Below are 18,012 nucleotides of genomic sequence, written 5' to 3' on the forward strand. Positions count from 1 at the left end.
AAGGGAAGCCTTCCAGAAATTATTTAATTACATGGAATTGCATCTACAATCACCTCCTTTCTCTGGGATGCGCAGCAAGTCAACCACTTCTGTGTGTCTGCATTCTGGGATGGGAGTTCACTGGAGCAGAAGTTCCCTTATATTTGTGCCTTGTGCAGCAAAGATAATGCCACTAGTATTCTGCGAATACAGCACTGCAGCAGAACATCAGCACTAAGCAGCTGATTGAAGTGACTTTATAAACTTAAAACTTTGTTTCTATAACATGCATGTGCTTGGGATTTTTTTTGGTGCCTTAAACCAATAAAAATCCTTCTGCATGCTAAAATAAAAATTAAAGGGATAATACTGTGTGATATTTCACTTTCCAAACTACAATTTGCTACAATCCAAGTAACTTTACATTTTAACTCAAACAACACAGGAGGAAACTTAGGACAATACTTCTCTTCCTCTTCTTGTCTAAGGGAAACAATACATCTAGCATAGACAAACCTTTTCTTAGCCCTCTTCTCAATGCTTGGGAATGTTAGGACAGTTCAAGGCTAGCTGATTTGTTCCTCCACTCTTTTACAATGTTATGTGCAGCTATTAGAAAGCAATCTAATTAGGAGAAAAATAAAAAGAGTAAGCAACCACCTTTCTCCACACTTCATACATTCCAACCAATAGGTTTTGTTAGCATGCCAAAACAATGTAGGACCCCAGACTGCACTCATGAGATTTCTCTCTTAGGTTCCCTAAGGTGAAAAAAGAACTTTATTAGGAAGGCAGAAGTTTTAACATCTTTATCTATAATGCCCCTAACACTATGATTGTAATTTAATGGAGGCGAGACTAGTAAAGAGGGATAATTCCTTTGCAAAACAAAATGCCAAAGACCCTGTTTTACACCAATCTACCAGTTTTGTAAGAGAGTTGGACAACTTTTTGCATGATATATTGCTTTAAATGAAATGAACTCTACTGGGTGTCATAATCTGTTAGTCAATATTGGAAGTGGCCTGAAGGCCCCGTAACAAATGTAACCTTCAAAAATGGCAGCTCAGTCTAAATACACATCAAACCTACTGAAATGGTCATAATTTACTAACCCCTTAAAATCGAGCTCTATTTGACACAGAACAAATGATGACTTTGAGCTTTGGGACATATTCTTAAACATGGACTTTTCAGCTTCCTCGTTCTTTGAGATGAGGACCCATCAGTCAAAGCATTTAATAAGCCATGGTTCAAGGAATGGACTGTGAACTACAGATATTCTTGGACCCGAAACCAGACCATAGACGCAACACACAAATATATTTTGCTATTTTTGTATATCATACTCTGGTCTACAAAAGCCCAGCACGAGCTTATAAGCATTCCATACCAGGCAGTCAGATATATTACCATAGTGCAATTATTGGACAGACAACAGCAAATTGTAGAAAACTATAAGACGACAACACAAAGTACTTTCCACCGCAGTAAAGCAGTCTGATCCATTGAGAAAAAATATCTGTGAAAAGCCAAACCAAGAAGGGAGTAGGGATGGAAGGAGAGGGCCATTATCTTGCAGCATATTACAGCTGAAACTGTGTCTGATCATCCTGATATGTGCATACATCAAAAAACATGTCAAATGTCCAAAATGTAGAATAAATGAAAAATGCACAAAGAGGGTCTTCCTTCAAAAAAGTTTTTTTTTCTTCTTGTTATTCAATGTGTTTACATATAGTTTGGGTTTAAAGTATTAAAAATGAAATGGCAATATATTTTCCTATTCTCAGACTACCGCCCATCTTGTAATCACCTTTGGTTGGGCATTGGTGGTTGCTTTAAAGAATCAATTGGTCTGACTTTACTACAGAGCTACATTCCTATAGCTGACCCTCCTCATGCAACAGTTCTTCCTCCCTAATATTATCCCTAGATTCTCTTAAGTAAGTGCATGAAAAATGTGGGCAGATATACTTTCCTGATGGCATTTCTACTTGCATAGAAAAATTGAAAGCTTGTCAATCTGTCTCCTAGACCCACATTATGACATCTGATCATGTACTTAATGATTCCATCTTTGTTATTCCATCTTTGTTTACAGGAGTTGCTGGTTCTTTCTCTTTAATTGAATTCCAGAAATGAGCTTTCATGCTCAAACAAGAGGGAGTCATAATACTGTTATAAAAGTGGTTTTTCACTAGGGTTAAAATGCAAGTATGTTTTCAGTGTATCAAAAAGTAAATGGCAGAAATTAACTGTTTTTCAAGTTATTGAAAGAATATAAAGGATACTAATTATTTTCAGAATAAAATAGCCCTTTCATTATTTCAGTGCCAAGTTCTTGTCTTAAAAAAAATTAAGTTCTTCATACAAGGACGTTTTATCCACCATCCTAAAAAAAAATAAAATTTTGTTTCTATTTCTCTGCCACTTTACCGCTGTTCTTCCTTTCCTATTTCCCAATTTTTGTTACAATTTTTTTTTGTTCCAAGGAAACCTCCACTATCCCAAAATATGGAATCTTACTGAACAGTAGTCATCACTTTAAGGACTAACTTAAGTTCACACAAGACAAGCTTACATATCTCACATTTCAGCAAAAGCTGGCCAAAGGAAATTTGGGGTGCTAAGTTCAGGCCTGAACTTTAGCGTAGGCAAAAAAAGCAACTACTTACAATAGCATGGTTCTGGGCACAGCATACACCCGTTGACTGCTCTGCCTAATACATTTGTGCGTGAGCCCTAGAGAGACAGATTTCCCATTGCTACTTGATAGAAGTCAACATATATGGAGTTGGGGTACTATGGAAACAATTTCTGTAGTCCCTGCTCTCTATGCTCCCCTTCCTCAGCACTCCATCAAATGCAAGAACCACAAACCTGCTTTCCAGAGATCTTGTCCCATCAGCCAGGTCCCATACCTCATATTTCTAGTGACAAAACTTATGCTGATAACACACCTTCAGCTACCTTTGACTGAATATTTTGCGTGACTCAGCTTTGAGACATTCATTAGATCTCCTTCCAAATGTATCAACCCTAGGAATGTGCCTTGCATCCTCTCATACAGAGTCCTATGGAGGCAAGGCAGACTGTTGCAGGGTGAAGTGGTTCCTCACTGAAGCTAGTACCTGTAGTTTTCTAATAAAGTCTGGTAGTACCTTTTCTGAAGCTCAGACTCTACACTCACTAAAAAAACGTTATAACAGTTTAAGGCAACTACCTCACAGAATATGAAGGGAAATGTTTTGAATGAAACTGTTTCAACACCTCATCATACACTGCAAAATTTTCTGTTGTTTTCCAAAATGACCAAACATACCTACAGTAACAGAATCCTTATGAGACATGATAATGTAATTATTACCAGAGTACTTTAAGTATTAAAAACAATGAGACCATAAAATATATTTGATAAGGTTTGTAAAAGACTAAGTGTATCATCAGAATACCTAAAGTTAAGTAGAAATGCATGCAACAAACAACTTGGCAATGCTAGCACAAGTTATATTTACCCTCTCCTTACAAAAAGACGAATATCTATTCTAGCCATTTCTGTTTCTATAGTCAAAATTCACACTACTACTACCACAAAAAGTTCTACCCTCCTCTCTCTGTTTCCTAATAGAAAACTATCCAAGGTACCTGTTGTATGCTGTCCTGGTTTTCAGCTGAAATAGCGGTAATTTTCACCAGAAGCTGGGAGGGGACACAGCCAGGACAGCTGACCCAAATTAGCCAAAGGGGTATTCCATACTATATAATGTCATGCTCAGCCAGGAAACTGGCTGGGGAAGAGAGGTCACTGCTCTGGGCTGGGCACTGGGGAAAGTGAGCAAATTGCATTGTGTATCACCCACTTTGTATATTCTAAGTACTGTTGTTGTTACTGTCCTCTTACTTTGCTGTCCTGTTAAATTGTCCTTATTCAAACTCACATGTTATACCTTTTTCTTCTGATTCTCCTGCTCATCCCACTGGGGGAGGGGTGGGGAGGGCTGAACGAGTGACCATGTGGTGCTTAGCTGCCAGCTGGGGCAAATGCTATTAATGCTTATAATGTAATACCCACAAAAGAAAACATACTCCCTATTCCAAAGATACTTTTATTTGTCTGCATTGTCCTGATTCAGCAAAACATTTTAATATGTGCCTAACTTTAAAGATAACAGTCATTACATTTGTTTCCATGGCATTTCTTACATGCTTAGGAACCTGCTAGTGTGCACTAATCAAGGACAGCAGTATGCTAAAAACAGAGCAACAGTGCATTCCTGACCTGAAATTGCTCACTTTGTATGAAGGTTTAAATTTATGATTAATTACTTAAAATGTTATAGCAGAAAGCACATTATAGGAAAGGAGATTCACTGGATAATCTGAAGATGTAACTGAATTTGACAGACTGTGGTGTGATTTCAAAATGGGGACCTGCCATTTTGCAGGTGACTATCTAGAGCAATTTCACTGAAAACAATTAACCTGTGTGCTAAAATTACAGGCACAGCATACCCTAGCTAGTAGAGTCCAGCCAGTATTCTTTGTGTGGCACCTTGTCAATCTTTATGTGGAAAGCTATGGTTTACTTGCAGTAATGATGCCTCCATGACCACCGTTTTTATTTTACTAATTGCTCTTCCTTTCGGGAGCGATTTCTTAACATCCAGTGAAAACTTTCTTCCTCCACCATACTAGTGGAGGCCATGCTACTAGGCCATACTTCTGGCCCTAGAATCAACGCAAGCATTTGCAAAATCAAATGGGGACAAACGTCCCAGGCTGGTCATGTTTCATTATTCTTCTGTTTGTTTTCTGTACAATAGATAGCATTACTTTGTTGGTACAACACAGAGAACTTCATCTGGAAGGGCCGTAGGCAACCACAGTTCTGGCTGTCTTTAAAATATCATCAGCTGTTCCGAGGGGAAAAAAAAAGCATATGAATAATATTCATATCTAAGAGCACACTGCATATCTGAATGTTATCCAGGATAAACCAACTTATCTATATGAAAACATTTAACCAGTCAACTGCCAGAAAGTTTTTATTACAATAGCTGTAGTTTTCCTCCTTCCTGCAGTTGACAATAACAAAATGCCTATTCTCAGTACTAAATATAAAACCATTATCCATGGAATTTTGGAATTGTACACAGGTCACTTCTAAGTGGTATTTTAAATTTTTACACACTACAGCAAACCAATTCTGAATCAAATCCATTGACGATAGAAGTAGATGTGAATGTGTTTATTTGACTAGTATATGGTATCTTTGTATTGCCAGGATGGCATAATGTGCAGAGAGCACAGCATTAATCTGGGTAATGAAAGATGAAGCCATTGCAAATATAGGAAAATCTCTAAATAAAAGGACAGCTTATAGATGAACGGGCATATTAAAATGTACAGTAAATTAATCACAATTTATCTTAGTAAACTGCCCCACAAATTCCACTGTATTAAAGAAAACAAGAAGCACTGATACAGAAATAAACCAAAATTAATACAGACCCTAAGACATTTTCCATTTCATCTTCCTATGTGACAATGGGCACTCCTGCAAAATATTATCTCCAAAACATTAGCTAAGGTACAAACAAGCTGCATCCAGAACTGAAAAAGGAAAGTTAGAAATTATTTCTCACAATAAGAACATATTAATAAACAGAAGTCACATGAGGTAGACTTGGCATGTACAATATGCGTGCTGTACCAGATTAAGGAAAATACAAATGGGACTTCAGAAAGCAATTACACCTTCAATCACTTCTTATGTGTGAAATACAGTCTATGACAAAGACCTTCTACAAACAGATGCATTTTGAAAAGATGACATATTGGTGGAAATACAGTGCAGTAGGACAAACAGGTTGAAATATAATTGATCCAACCAGTACCTTTTTTAACAGAACTCAACATGTTCAGAGATTAAATGATCCAACAATCCAGGTGAGGCTGCTTTTACCTGCACGTGCAATGTAAAAATTCTAGTTATCTGGGAGTACCCAGATTATTGCTGTAAATTACTGTTGTACATGCATTTTTCAACAAGACTATTCTACCCACAGTAAATGAGGCTGGAAATATCAAACATAAATCATGATATCCACATGGATATTGGGAACAGTCAGATAAAGTAAGTCAAATTAAAATCCAATAATCCATACTCTACTACAGGAAACACACAGAGAAAATGGCACAGGATAGTTATCTGCTGAGACTGATGTCATCCAGTGCCTAACTGCTCAACTCTTCCAAGGCTGAGAGGTTTCACAACCTAAATTCCAGGCAAGAATACCATTTGTGTTGTTGCCAACACATTTCTGATGGTATAAAAATGGATAACCGCGTACAATTCACAGGGGGCAGCTAATTTCAGTAATTCTCTTCAGCACACTGTTCAAACATCCTATGTCAAGCTCTGACTATATGAACTGTTTGTGACAGCAGAAATCTAGGACTAGTCAGCTCCTCAGAAAATCAGCTCCAAAGTGTTCTTTCATTAGGATCTCAAAAGTGAGAAGTACTCTAAATCAGTGGAATCCTTCAGAATCTTGCTTTAATTTCTGTTTTAAACTAAAGGTAGTTTTATATGTCTCTCATTGCATTGCTGTGAGGCTTCCTAAACACCTGCATGCAAGTAGCATCTTGTACAAAAGATAGGAAAAAGAAAAATTATTTGACCTAAAAAAAAAAAAAAAAGTGCTTTAACCATTATGTACAAAGGTAGAAAATAAAGGTCTTCCCCCTTCTTCTTCTTCACCTTTTTTTCCCCACCCAAACATCAAATTACCCAGTGACCTGAAGCTGATGGAAAACAAAAGTTGTCTATAAAAAAACCTAAAAGATCCAGGGCTAATTCTTGTCTCATTTCCTCAAAGAATAACTCCATAAAGTCTTAGCTTTCATCACAGTAATTAAGACCAGATATACAAAGGTGTAAAAGAAAGCAGAATACGGACTGTATGTCTTTTTCCCATCACTATCACAATTGTGCAGTGAAGTAGCCAATGTTATCGAGAAAGTTCTACAGAAAACAAAAAAGTATCTAAGATCAACATGAAAGATTACAGCATAACATTTTGTGCCCGTTTATTGCCAAGTACTTCATAGAAATCTTACTCATCTCCTGTATTTTACAAACTGAATATATGGGAAAACAACCTGAAGTGCAAAATAACTCGGGTGACAAAACAGACACCATCTCAGTCCCTTGTATGAAATTTAAACAAAAAATTAAAAATCACACTTTATCACTGTCCAATTCAAAGCCTTCTACAAATGCCTAAATCCCATCAAAAAGTTAAAAAAAGGATGGAGATCACATGCAACAGCAAAAACAGAGCCCTATTCATACTAATGTTATTTACCTCTCTGAAATCAAGAGCACTTCTTTCTAAAGCCCACATTACATTGCAATATCTAGCATATATACCAACTATAGGTATACCACATAAATTTACATAGTCATACTCATTGAACATTATGGTGCTTTGAACATGGAAGTCTACATAAAACTGGCCTTTTAATTTGGCAGCCAAAGCAACATTTCTTGGTTCTTCTCTTGTCCATCACAGTGAACATTGCTCAACTTTACAGCAAAATGGCCAGTGTTCTCACTTCTCACAGAGTATATTTCACAAGAAATTACTCATATTTTCTCATTGATCTATCTGCAGACTGTAATTTTACTTTGTTATAAAGAGTGAACCCTAGGAACTCTGTATGCAATCTAGCCATGTCCCTAGTATTACTGTTTTTAAAATGATGTAAAACATAATCTTAATTTAAGGAGTGACAGCTGCTTGGTTTTGGGTGCCTTTTGGGGTGTGTGTGTGGGAAGTAATCACAGTTAATGTTTTGTGTTCCAATTCTAAACAAGAGGTGTTCAGATGAAAGCTCTGGGATTTCAATTTGAAATTAACCGAACATTTTCCACTGCTGACAGTGCAACTGTTGCTGATAATTTTAACGGTATTGGCAACTCTTCCCATGTCAATAACCACTTATCCTCAACATAATATGGACGATTTTCTTCAGCTTAGACCCTGAACTATCTAAACTGTTGATTAAACTTGTCGTTCTGATCTATGACAAGGGACTAAGTAGTCTGTGATTAGGTTTCAGTTCAGCAGGCCATTTTACATACTGCAATTATTTCAAGCAGAAGTGGAAGGTCTGTTCTGCTTCACATACCAGATGTTTTTCATGCACAATGACATCACATGTTGAAACACTACGAAAGTTCTCCCCACCCAGAATACATGAGCATTCCTTCAGGACATGTGGAGATCCTCAGTATCTCATATTGCACCAATGTTGTACTGCTCAGCAAACAAGCAAAAAAATCCTTTGGCTGATCAAAATGTTCTCCTACACTTGCTAATATGAGTTTCTGAGATGTGAATCTATCATCGAACCACAACAGAACACACAGCCCAGCATGCTCTGAACTCTGAGGACTCCAATCATTTGATACATTACCCTTTGCAAAAACTTATTAATATGGACTGTGCCTATTTTGTTCTCAGAACAGTACAATTAAGTCAAAAGTAGGTACATATACTGCTGAAATGCTAAACTGTTGCTGTTGATTGAAGGGACTAGTAGAGAGAAGTCGAATACCCAAATGCCTTAAATACTATATTGTCACCTATGTCCCTGGTTCAGCGCCATTTGCAGACTCCAAATGAATTAGTCTTCTAACAGGCTAATTACATTTGCACCCTTCCCACACTCAGTAAAATGCAGAGCCTTCAAACTACCGATTGCACCCTATGCATTTCACATGAAGGAAGTTGGGCTCTCTCTAACCAGTTTTGGATAAAAGCTTAACTAATATCCTGCCAGCAATTTTTAAGATGCTGAACAAGCATTTACCAATTAATTCATCATATCATTGTTAACTCAGTTCTGCTTTACAGAACTAAGCAGGAAATAGTTTTGAGCTTATAGATCACCAGTAGAATCACTGATGAGAAGGAAAGTTTTCATACTGAAAAAATAATTGTTGCTGCAGAAATGGCTTGAAGAGTAAAACAGCGTGTGCAACACAAAAAGGTGTTGCCTATGCCAACACTTGCTAAGACTTTTTTAGAAACGTGTCCCAGGTTTTCCAATGACCAGAACCATAACCTCTGCTTTACACACTAGAGAATGTCAACATGTATCAGTTACAAACTAACTAAATAACTCCATTTACTTCATCAGAAAAATTATTAGAATTAATTTAACAAACTATTACAATTTGGGTAAATACCCAACACAAATGTAGCACTTTGAATCATGTGCAAGTGGCATTTTTTACTTCAAAGTAAAGGTCATGCTTGGGAAGTTACATGGAAGGCCTCAGTGCTTTTGAAAGATGTGCAAGAAGTAGTTTAAACTGCTGTTCCCTCCATTTAATGACCAAAAATAGTACCTCTGTGCAGACTTTGTAACAGGACACAGTCTGGAAGTCATCTCACTAGCACCATTAACAGTGGTAGTAATACGGACAATAAATAGCAGTCTCTGTTAAAAACTAAGAGAACTTCTATTATTTACCACACTCGCAGTCAGTCTACCAACTGCCTTTAGTAAGAGTCATCACCAGCCATGTTGCACAAAGGGCACAAAATCTTGCAAAAATTCTACAGAAGACACTGGAATGAAGGTCTTGGCTTCTCCACGGCAAGAAAAGATGTATTTTATGCCCAGAAGCTAAATCCAAAATTCTTCAGATCTTTTGGTCTTTTTTATCTTTTACAATAACTTAAGGCTATTCTTACATCTTTATTTTTTGGTTTTGAGACATTGAATTCAGAAACAAATATACCATACACAATAACAGTTTTTCTATTACTTGCCTATTTGTTTTCATTGACTCCTGTCTCTGGAGCCAAGAAATAAACAAACACACATGACAGCAGGTGTTAATTACATAAAATACAGGTGTATGTCTAGCTACCTCAACTTCTGCTCATTACTAAACCTTGCAGAGGCAAACAATACTTAGATGCACTGTACCAAGCATAATATCAGCATCAGGCCAAGAGGTCAGGTCTCACTCAGAGGCATTTCACAACATTTGAACATCACACCAGTGACAAGAATATGAATGAGGTCTTTGCAACAAACACACACTTCCAGGGAGACAGGCAAAACACATTTCTGTCACTTGTGCTGGCTGTTACTGCCTTGAAGCAGCATGTTGCTTGACAAATACCAAAAAGGGGGTGAAAAAGTGCAAAGAAAAAAAGGCACATAAAGCAGGATTTTAGACTGCCCGGTTTCAGTGTGTTTACTTTTACAAAAGTCAAAGATAAAATCACTGCTGCAGACTGTTCTCTTAAAGCTATGTTACTCCAGCAGCAAGTCATGACTGCCTTGGGAGTTATAAAAGTATTCAGCAGCAGCTCACTTCTACCCTAATCAACAGTGGTTTAATTCTTGCAAGGTAGAAGGAGAAACCCTAAAATTACCAGCCATAATACACAAAGCAACCGCTCTCTTCGAGAGCTGCTACCATTCTTCTAGAGCTTGAGAGGGACGGTAAACAACCACAGTAAGGAATTAGTGCATGGAAGACAAACTGAGGCTGACTGAAGATGCCACAGGAAGACAGAGGAGACAAAGGGGATCATCCTTCCAAAATGCTTGAAGAAAATGGCTTACTGGGGTAGCGCAGAATGCAGACACGGGATGGTATCCTTCTTCACCAATTTCACTCCCCCTTAATTCCATTCCTAAAATTGCTTGCTGCCTTCACAATTCAATGCATTCCTTCTTTCAAGTATCTTTTTTCCTCTGCACCTCATTTTCTCTCCTTTCTCTTATTTTGTTTCTTCACTACATCTTTTATAACTTCCTTTTCTGCTTCTTCTACCCATACTGCCTCCTCCTTTTCTATTCTGTCCCCTGCTGTTTTTCAGCAGCCAACATTTCACTTTTTTATTTATTTAATTTTATTCTTTCTACTGCCTAGAACATCCTCTTCTCATTTCTTCATTCAGTATGTCTCTTCCTGAGCTTCTCAGTTCTACGCATTCTTTCGTTCCTTTTCCCCTCAAGGACACTTCTTGACTTTTCCAGTATCTTTAGTTACTTCACTCCTTTTCCTGTCTTGAGTCTCCAGACCGAAAGACATTTCAGAAATGAAGCCAACGCCAATGCCCAGTGTGAACATTGCCATAATCTTCAAGCATCGACCAGAACAGGAGGGCAGGTTATTGGCAAGAAAGTGAAATGGACAGATAATAAACAAAAACAATACAGTCAAGAACAGTACTTTGAGCATATCGATGCCGCATCTCTAGTTGTGGTAGTCTGGAGATCACTAAGCCTTACTGCTAGACACCAATACCCTCTGCTGTTCTGCCTGCCCACTCTTTTGCCTCAAGAGTCCTCACTTCAGCTGGGGCTAGTTGAGCAAGATTTTTGAAAAGGGGACATGATTCACACCAGAGTAAGGGAAAGAGAAGAATCCCTATTTTGTAACAGAGCAGACAGAATGGCATTTTTTTTCATTTGCCTCATGCAGCCCTTGGATATCTATGCTACCTGTAGACAGGCAACCAGCACAAAGTCTGTTGGGCAGTTAAAGACCTGTTTTGAAGTAGTCTGGGAGCAAAGAAATGGTAGTGATGTGACTGACTGATTTCCCAGTGATGTGCCCCATGGCAAAGTTACCTCTACCCGAAACTCCTAATACTGCTGAATATGTCAGTGAATATGTCTCCACATGAGTTGAGGAACAGCCTCAGCAGGCAAATGAAACAAAAAGCACACCAAACCAGTCACTTTTCATACATTGGTTTAAACAACAAGTGGTCAAGTGACCTCAAACTCAATTCATTCATCTAAACCCAAAATAGCTCCACATAATTATTTTCAGGAACCCTAAGACCAGGCTATTTGTGTTTGTTTAACTATAATACTGATTAAACTAACATCAGTATCCCTGATTCTCCAAGCTTAATAATGAAAAACAGCCTCTTAAAATTTAATCAATGGAGCACCCAGCTGCCAGAAAACATGGACAGGCTCTCAATGTAGAAGGAAAATGCACTCTCCAGGAAACAGCAGCCTTACACAGTTGTTCTTTCTCAGATTTCTGAGGAACTGTCTAAGGACATAATGCACAACCCCCCGAATTCAGAATATCCATATTAACAGACTTTCCTCCTGCCAGGATAAACTTCATTAAGCTCCCCTCATACACAGCAGATTAAGCACAATTGATCACATACAGAGTCAAATGGAGCTGGAAAATTAGCTGGTTTAGAGATGCAGTAAGCAGTTAAAAGCAGCTAAGATTTTTCATTCCGTTTTCTTAATAAAGAACAACAGTGACTAAATTTAGTATTACTTCTTGGCTAAAAAAAATAACAAAAAACCCAGCTGTAAAATCAGTTAAGACCTACTAAACAAACTGGATTTTAAAACCCACAACATGCGATAGTTTTCTTTCTTCCAAATCCTTCTACAGCAACTGATCCATTCCTCACTTGACTCCCATAAGGAACTCCAATTCTACATCTCCACCTGCCCCTGAAGGGAAGCAAAAGATTTCTGAATGCCTTAGTGTCTATCTTCTCCACCTTTGCCTATCTAATAGTTGCCTAAGAGAGATCTAAGAGACAAAGAAAAGAATAGTGCAGGCTTTCAGCTTCCTGACAGACTACTAATGCTGCAGGAATAATGTGGTCTGCCTCTGCCGTTCACTCTTCAGTCCCCAAGTTTCCCATTTAGGATGAAGGGATGACAGAACAAAGGGAGGCATAGGATGAACTGGATCACATGAAAAGCTATAAAGGAGATGAAATGGAATAGAATGCTGATGGAATGAGACCATGCAAAGTTATGCATTACAAGCCAAAAAAGAGATACTGAGGGGGTTGAGAGTTTGGAAAGGCATTGTAGATAGGAAATATTTTAGTTAATAGCAAAGAGTAAGCATTTTCCTTTTTCAATGCAGAGACAGTCAAAATATGTCCCTGTAGCTTATACCTGAAGAACAAAATGGAATGAAAAAGTAACAATTTATTCTCTGCCTTTCTGATCTCTTCTTTGGAAATCTTTGGTTCAAAATTTAAAACAGTTCATGCTAGTCATGAGGTAGAGTGAAAAGCAAAATATTTCCTATTGTTAGAAACTGCCTCTTCCTTTTCAGAGGTTTTGGTTCATTATGGCGAAACCAGTTAATATATGCTATTATAGGAAAACATCCTGGAGAATTGTAATCCCTTAACATTATACAGTGGAAAGATGCTGTTGACTGCATGGAAACAAAACCCAAGTTTCTTATTTAACCTCCCGAGAGCAATTCCTACTGACAAGCACTTCTTCAAAGAAAAAATCCAAAACCAATCACATAAAAAAACCATGAATACCAAAATGCATAAAAGAAGTGTTAATTAACACACACATAATATAAAGAGCATAGTCAGACAGAACTGTTGAGGGGTTTATCTCAAATTTTTGTAATTTATATAACCAAAAAGCAAATCTTCCCACTTATCTTCTATATCTTTCTGCAAAACTACTAAACAGTCTTTACTGAGGAACTTTATAAAATACCAACCCTACTGGTAACATTGCTATCCTATACAACACATACAGACCAAGTCTCATGTCTGCTCACAGTCAGGCCAAAACCAGCAGAGTTGAGGTCTCTAACTGCCTCATACAGACTGCCTGCATCCAGAAGACAAGATGTCAGGTGGTTCTTGATGTGAGGAAGATACACTGCAGACTGCGTTGAGAGGGTTAAGGGAGTGAAGAAGACAACTATCCTCAGAACCAGAAGAAATGCAGAGGACCTGAGTGAGAAAGAAAAACAGAAAAGAACTGGAGTCCTCAGGATGATAGGACAACAATTCAAGCAAAGCAAAGGAATCAAAAGGAAGGGGACATTATCCTCATACAGTACCTGGTTATGAAACACGTTGACTCATATAATCCCCCTTCAGTAGCTTCCATGTGAAAATTGCTCATGATCCTTCTTACAGTATCCAGTATCCCACTGAAGCAGAACTTTTTTCAGAATACTTTATCATACAAGTCTAATGACTTCTGTCCTTTGGTATTTTCTCCTTCCCATTAATACACACCACTAAAAACAAAGTTATCATTAAAATAATGCATATGTGCCCCAAATCCCAGTATTTCTTTTTCATGTTTCATGGCATCTTAATATAACCTGTTGAACTATTGATGTGTCTGCACTCTGGAAGCTCTTTTCCTTTCGCCAGCTAATATTTTATAAGTAACTGCCCTGATATTCATAAGAATATTTGTGGAATACGACATACCCAGAAAGAGGAGAACATTCACCATGTGCCCCAAGTCACTGTGCATTTATGACAAGAACCTACAAATTCCATTTCCTTTTGCCAACCTCTAAGATTTCCTCTGCAGTGAAAATCCACTCAAATATGTTCTGAGGAAGTGACTTCTGAACACACTGAAATCACAGAGACCTGGGACACAAACTGAACTACTAACTGACATTATCATACACGTAATTTTCCAAAGTGTTTATAAATCCACCTATACATTTGCTGGAACAGCTACATTCAATAACACAGCAATGATAAAAGCATAAATAACACTCTCAAGCAAGCTCTGTCTCTGTCCTGTGAACATCCCCTGCAGATGTATCATAAAATGACTCTCTTTTTGTACAGTGCTGGTCTCATTCCTTTGAAGTTCTATTAGCTTGAAAGGAGGGAACTGAGTTAAACAGAAGTATCAGCTATGATTCTGCTTGAGTTCCCCATTCTCTTTGTAATTAAACTGGTGTATGATCTAAAGAAATCCAGCAGAATTGTTCTGGTGACAGTGAAAAAGCAACTGAGACACTGTGCACAACTAATTTAACTTTCACATAATAATGACTAGTGTGAAAGGTGAAACGGATGACCCAAAGAAGACATAGAAGAAACTGTGCAGCAGAATGTGCCATCCCTCCTTGCAACTGTCAGACACAGGCAAGTGTGCAAGCTGAATGAGGCCTTGGGATGTTCCCCCAACAGCTCAGGGCCCTAGGGGCTGCTCCCCTAACAACCAGCTCCACAGCGTGCTGCAGCGCTGAAAAGGGCCAGTAATCCCTCCCGCTCTGCAGCCTCCTTGGGATCACTCTCCTTGGCAGCTGTCTTTGATTTGGGAGCATCACAAGGTAACAACTCCATAGATGCTTTATGTATAACAGCTTTAATATACATCATCTTTCACCTACCACAGGTGAGCCACCTATCTGCTCCTGTAAAGGTCCCTTGTGACCTGCCTCCATCCCTTTTACAATTTCCTACCAAGTATGGTATCAAATGAGTAGCCCTTACATCACCCAGAATGCCAGTGTTCATCATCCTGTAATCCTCATGCTTACTCTCATGTTACCTGCCACATGTAGGAGTAATACCCTCCAAATGTCTGCTGAACAATGTCAGTTTATTCCTTAAAACTGGATGTATATAAAGAAGAAATACCATAAAGCCATGGGAAGTGCCATCACTTCCACGTGTTTTTCTTTTCTTTGAAGCGGAAGCCAAGACAACTGGTCAGATTTTCATCCAGGCCAGAAGATCTTTCCAGAACTTTCAAAATACAATTACAGCAACTCCACCAGGTGTGTGGAAAGACCATACTAAGTGTTTGACATGGCCTATGCAGAGTTACAGGAGTGCAGATGTAAAAGGCTGATGCCCAGTACTGTCAGCAGTAATTAATTATTGCTAATTTTTGCTCTAATAACTCTTTACACAGGCAATGCTGAATTTTGCAACAGGTATGATTTTTTTTTTTTTTTTTGTTAATAATCAGTAAGGTACATGTTATCTGAGTTAAAGTCAGGGAGGTTTCTGGACAAAAATAGGGAGGAGGTACTGATGCACTGTTTAATTTAGCAACTGTTGCCATGGAAATATCTTTTTTACTGCCTGCTGATGGTTATCTCATGTTTGAAATGTGATTTATTCACATTCTACATGAGAGCAGAGAAGCATATTTATAGAGGAATAAACCGAACTGTGGTTGTTCCAATATTAAAATGCAGCGTGCTCCATGTACTCTTCAGAAATACATCATTTGTCAAAACAGACTATTAATCATGCAAATATATTGGCCTCCTGCAGTATATAACCCAATTACTAGAATAAAGCAGAACCCCTTCCCAGATCTGAAATAAACAGGAACAGGAAATGTAATGAAATTCTCATTTTCTTTCTCTTATCCTCTCACAGAAAAGGAGAGGGACAGAATGAAAGAGACTAGCTGGTCCAGCAGCTGCTATTGTTTTGAATTTACAAATGCACAGGCTGTATGAAGACATATTCAGTCTAGTCCTGCAGGATTTTGGCAGTTTTCTTCATACTGGCCTTTGTGCCTAAAACTCGTTTTTAGAATCAGTGCTCTTCCACAAGCTTAAACACATTGTTTTATCTGCTTTACCCTGATATTTGCATGCTGATCAATCATCTCTCCTTCCACACACTTTTATATTTTGAATGACACAGCTACAACAATGAGAGAAACAATGGGGATAATACATTTACTTTTGTGCATGTGTGTTTGCAAAGCAAGCAATGCCAAAAATTTAATATCTCCATTCCGTTTGACAAGCCCTTGAAACTACAAGGCCAGAAAGTGAGGTTTTCTTTACCACTTGCAATGAAAGACAATGAATGAAACCAGCAAGGATGAAAACAAAATGGATGGTGGTAACTAGAGTAGTTTCAAATGTAGGAAGAAAAGGTTTCTTACTGCAGACTGACAGAATGAAACTCATAGCCCTGTGAGGAAGACCCAGTAGCCAAAAGAAAGGACCTATCTGAAAAATGAGACCTGAACGGTAGCTTCAGCTCAGTGACTTACACTACAGATAGACAGTATGAGCATCTAAGAATCAAGGAAATAAGCACCATCTCTTTATACTTAAATATAGCTTGTTTATATTATTTCATCCAGCTTGCTGTGCAACTCCTGAGTAGTAGGGGTAAGAACAGAATCATAATATCATTTTGGTTGGAAAAGACCTTTAAGATCATCAAGTCCAACCATTAACCTAGCACTGCCAAGTACAACCACTGAACCATGTCCCTAAGCACCACATCTACGTGTCTTTTAAATACCTCCAGGGATGGTGACTCAACCACTTCCCTGGGCAGCCAGTTCCAATGCTTGACAACCCTTTCGGTGAAGAAATTTTTCCTAATATCCTATCTAAACCTCCCCTGGCACAACTTGAGGCCACTTCCTCTTGTCCTATCACTTGTTACTTGGGAGAAGAGACCGACACCCACCTGGCTGCAACCTCCTTTCAGGTAGTTGCAGAGAGTGATAAGGTCTCCCCTCAGCTTCCTTTTCTCAAGACTAAACAACTCCAGTTCCTTCAGACACTCTTCGTAAAACTTGCTCTCTAGACCATTAGAGAGAGATGTAAGGAGATGTTTCTATTGCATGAAAGGACATGCATTTGTAGGCAGGAATAGATAAGATCAACTCTTCTATCAATGAACTAGTCTAGATGTATTGTAACTTTATATTTACGACAGACGTTTGTGCTGAATACAAAGGTAAAGGAAGAATGGACTGCAAACTTCCGTCCTGGTCAAGCAACAGCTAGAACAATCACAGTACATTACTGCTTGAACTAAGATACCCACCATTACCAGATGTACAGAACATACAAATATCCAAATGTTTAAATTTACTAAAAAATATTCACCCCTTTTGCAATATTTGTCTTTGCTATTATCTGTAGTTATCAAGAGGAAGCCTGATGCTGGAAGGCACACCAGTACAGATTTCTTCAGGAAATAAAGGTACTTAATGCTTGTTATTAACTAGTTCTGGGTATGTCTGCATGTAAGAAAAGAATAGCTTAGACAGATAAAAAAATCTTCAGAATTAAGAAGAATTACAGTTATGGAGCAATGGATAACTAGATAAAAGTTGAAACTATTGAAAGTCCCTGCTTTAAGTTGCAAAAAGCAATGTAAAATTGCAGAGTCTGCCTTAAGTCACAAGAACCCGAAGATCTCATATTGA

General features: G+C 38.2%; 1 protein-coding gene across 8 annotated transcripts in view; it reads right to left on the minus strand.

Annotated features, from left to right (window-relative positions):
* The window catches only part of MAPK10 (mitogen-activated protein kinase 10), a 188,435-nt gene that overhangs the window by 145,660 nt on the left and 24,763 nt on the right, over positions 1-18,012 (minus strand). Inside the window, exon 1 of one of the 8 annotated variants that reach the window (XM_075751342.1) lies at positions 4,495-4,661. The exons of the other annotated variants lie outside the window; for them this stretch is intronic. The gene's annotated coding sequence lies outside the window, so the exon portion shown is untranslated. Of the gene's footprint in view, positions 1-4,494; positions 4,662-18,012 lie in introns of those variants that run through there. 8 annotated transcript variants of the gene reach the window in all.

This window comes from Balearica regulorum, chromosome 4 (genome assembly GCF_011004875.1).
Source record: "Balearica regulorum gibbericeps isolate bBalReg1 chromosome 4, bBalReg1.pri, whole genome shotgun sequence".
In the NCBI taxonomy this organism is placed as follows: domain Eukaryota; kingdom Metazoa; phylum Chordata; class Aves; order Gruiformes; family Gruidae; genus Balearica; species Balearica regulorum.